This window comes from Suricata suricatta, chromosome 10 (genome assembly GCF_006229205.1).
Source record: "Suricata suricatta isolate VVHF042 chromosome 10, meerkat_22Aug2017_6uvM2_HiC, whole genome shotgun sequence".
Taxonomy (NCBI): Eukaryota; Metazoa; Chordata; class Mammalia; order Carnivora; family Herpestidae; genus Suricata; species Suricata suricatta.
Genome location: NC_043709.1, coordinates 136,269,451 through 136,273,440, shown reverse-complemented (window position 1 = coordinate 136,273,440; position 3,990 = coordinate 136,269,451). Strand labels below are relative to the sequence as shown.

Below are 3,990 nucleotides of genomic sequence, written 5' to 3'. Positions count from 1 at the left end.
TTCATTGTAAATGTTTAGGCCTATTTATTCAGATCATATAGTTGTTTGGGTTTAAGTTCTGCTTTTTAGTAGAGTTCACTGTAAGCTGTTTGGGTACTGGGTTCCTTACATCGTTAATATTAACAAAATATTAACAAAAAGAGAGCTCAGCCTCTTACTCTATTACCTTTGGCTGCTTGCTAAGTATGTTAGAGCCCCTCTTTGCGAAAATATTAATAACAAAGCCTCAGTCATGGGCTGGGCGCTCCTATTTTAATAACGTGAATGCGCTTGGGTTGCAAGTTACGTGGTATTGATAAAGAAAAAAAAGGTTATCAGCTCTGTGGCTTAGAGACTGGCCACTCACAGTATTTGTTCATGTATAGACACCTCTGATCAACGGAGATACAGTTTTCTAACCTCGTTTGGAACAGCTTTACAGTATATGTTTGGTTTTTCATTAAGTAGAGTTTCCTAACCTTTTTTTACCCCAAATAATTCCCTCACTTTGTAAGAATCTGGGTTTCATGATGGGAACAATGCAGATTTGTTTTATTCAAAACCATGAGAACTGGGATGCTTGGCTGACTCAGTCGGTGGGTGGACTGTGTAACTTTGATCTTGGGGTGCTAAGTTCAAGCCCCACACCAGGTGTAGAGATTACTTACAAATTAAAACAAAAACAAAAACAAAACCAAAGAAAACTCATGGAAACGTTCCTTGACTTGAACCAAACATATTCCTAAAAACAGCTTGAAGACCAAAAATACACTCCCTGTAAGATCTGAACAGCTGGTCCTTTTCTTTAGCACGTGGACAGCGCGCACGGCAGCAAGCCCTACTCACAATCAGGGAGAGGAAAGATGGCAGGTGCGTGCTGGGTGAGGCCGAGTCCAGACACGGTCCGGAGGCGAGCAGCAGGTCAGTAGGTGTTCACGGCGCCTCGGCTGAGGTGCAGGTCGGCACTGGTGGAGCTCCGTCATGGGGACGCACCGTCTGGTCCCTGAAGCTGTGGGCAGGCGTGGGGAGGAGAGAGGGTCTGGCTTGTTCGGGGGACCACATTCACATTCCGGCTGATGTTTTCCTCCTTTTTCGTGTACAGAACTGCATGCATCTGATAGATCAAAGGAATTAGAAAACTTGACCTCTGCCATTCAGGAGTCTATATATTTAGGAGAATACCTTGTGGCCAACTGTGTGCGTGTGCGCGCGTGCATATTATGTGCCAAGCACTTTTCCAAGTCACAGGATTATTAACAGTGAACAAGATAGAAAAAAGTGGCTGCTTTTAGGATTTACATTCAAGTAGGAGAAACAGTAAACAAACAAACAATGTCAAGAGGTGATATGTGCCATGGAGAAAAGTAAAGTACGGTTACGGGATGGACAGTAACTATCTGAAATAAATCATAAGGAAAACATCTCCAAGGTGGTGATGTTTGAGCAGAAATCTGAATGAAGTGCTAAATACGGTGTTCCTTAAGAAAAACTGTTTATTACACATATCACATATAACACACACATCTAGGAAACAATTTGGAAATGATTACGAAGTAACATTACTCAACTAGCTCATACCCTATGGTATAAACGCCTCGGTGTTTGAGGCATAGATAAAAATAATCGGGGATTAAACACGTGGCTTAATATGCAACAAATCTTATCAAACCATTCTATTGAATTTTATTAAATTTAGCTTCACACTCAGCACAGAGCCTAACACAGGGCTTGGACTCATGACCCTGAGATCAAGACCTGAGCTGAGATCAAGAACCTGAGGCATATCTGACTGAGCCCCCCAGGTGCCCCTTTTCAGCTCTCTCCTGATGGGGGTAAATCATTTGTGTCTTGCATGGATGGGCTTGGGACAAGGCAGAAAGTGGTTTATGGGAAGGGTACTTTCTACAGCTTCTGCAAGAGTGTGTACTTAGATACCAAAATTGCAGTCACAACCTTCTGTTTGTTTTTAATTACACGCAGAGTTATTTCAGGAGGCAGTGTGTTATGGGTCGAATTGTATCCCAAATCTCCAAATGCCTTATGTTGAAATCCTAACTCCCAGAACCTCCGAAAGTGATCTTACTTGGGAAAAAAGGGTTGTTAAAAATGTAAGTCATGAAGGTGAAGTCCTAGTGGGGGAGGGGCCCTTAATCTAATGACCTTATAGAAAGCACACCCATTGAGAAGACAGAATGCCAGCAGAGGGCTGCAGTGACAGCTGTCACAAGCTAGGGGACACCAGATTGCTGGCAAACCACCAGAAGCTAGGAGAGATTCATGAGTAGATTCTCTCTCACAGTTCTCAGAAGGAAACAACCCTGATGACACCTTGGACTTGGACTTGAAGCATCCAGAGCGGAGATGACAGATTTCTACTGTTTAAGCCGCCTAGTTTGTGTATTTTGGTACAGCAGCCTCATTAGAACGTATGGTAGAAATGTGAGCTCTGGTGTGCATCTGGCTTTTAATCTTTGTTCCACTACCAGCTTTCGGACCCCTGACAAGTAATTTTAACAATTTCATGCTTACTTAGAATTCAAGTTAGAATAATTTTTATTTTACTGTTTTGAGGATTAAATAGATTATCAAATATGGGAAGTGCCTGGCGCACAGTAGGGCCTCCAAGCGTTGATTCCTTTCCGTTCTTACTTTAGTGACACCTCATTGATGCACTCATTTAGATAGAGTGACTTTTTTGGAATCCTAAATATATCAAAGAAAAAAGTTACCTCAGTTAACCATATCCTAAGCTTCATCCAAACTAGATGCTGTGCAAAGTAAAACCACATATTAGCATGTGAGTTCCCTGAAGACGGTATTGTTCCTAAAGCTTTTCTATCTGCTGCTATGCCCAGGAGAATGCCTTGTGCATATTAGGTGCTGAATAAAATTGTTATCTGACGACATAGGGAACAAAAATTTGCCACCCCAAGATGTGCCATTTAGGCATGAAGATTGTTTAGAGCTGTAAACAAGCAAAGATCAAAAGACTCAGAAGCTGTGACAGCTTGCCCTTTCTCCCAAACTCTTAGAAGACTTAAGGCAGGGGACCTAATCCAAGCAGGAAGCTGTCACCACACAAACTGCAGTAGAATGTGACCTAGGCTTGGTGGACAGGGAGGGAACTAGCTAGGTCTGTTTGATCCAAGTCCTCTCTGTCCCAGTTTCTGGACGGGCTCAGCAAACATTGCTTTCTTTCAAATCCCAAACCCCTACCCACGTCTCCTTGGTTCCGGACGACATATGAACCTTATTTTGCTTGTCTTTAGACTCTCTCATGTTTATACGAATTCCCCGTGAATTTAATACATCGCTATTAATTAAATTTTATATTTTCCTGCTAATCTGTCTTGTGTCAATTTAATTCTTTGACCAGCCAGAAAAACCCTGCAGGGTGGAGGAAAATCTCTCCTCCCTGTGGAATGATTGCCACAATCTCCAAAGTTTGAAACCCTTAGTTCATCTTACAGAATTGTTTCTTAGTGCCGGGCTTTTGCTATTCCTAATGCATAAATAACTTCCGGATTTATCCTACATACTTTGTGGTTACTGTTCAATTTGTTTCTGGGGCAACACTCTCATCAGGGCTTCTTGAATTTGAATGGTGAGCTTTCCTGTTTAAAGGAAGGCGGAAAGAATGTTGACCCACAGATAAGGAAAATGTTTTCATGCTTCTGATTTACTCCACGTAAGCCTTCAACCAGGTAGGAAGAGCTGTCTGTAGAGCAGAGGATGGTCACCTACCTAAGGGCTCCAGTCCTTTCTGTCCCTTTTTCAGCCTAGATCAAAGAGGACAAAGTCCCACCTTTTGCAGTGAGCAGCTGATTTTGTTTTTTCTTCTTAGCCAATGGCGAACAAATATTTCAGAAAGGAAAGCAGATGAGTCACCCTCTGCAGATGAGCTGAAATATTAATAGTTCTACCTCCACCGGGCGCCCGCGCGGACCAGCAGCCTCTTGCGCCTCGGCCGCGCGAGCAACCGTGCGGCAGCGGGGTGCACGCGGGGCTGAA

At 43.1% G+C, this 3,990-nt stretch overlaps 1 long non-coding RNA gene across 1 annotated transcript; it reads right to left on the bottom strand.

Annotated features, from left to right (window-relative positions):
• Positions 1–3,984, bottom strand: LOC115305004. Its single transcript, XR_003914718.1, has 2 exons — positions 3,724–3,984; positions 1–1,093 (listed from the first exon to the last, which is right to left on the bottom strand). It is a non-coding gene; the product is annotated as an uncharacterized LOC115305004 (long non-coding RNA).
• Positions 3,985–3,990: the final 6 nt, after the last annotated feature.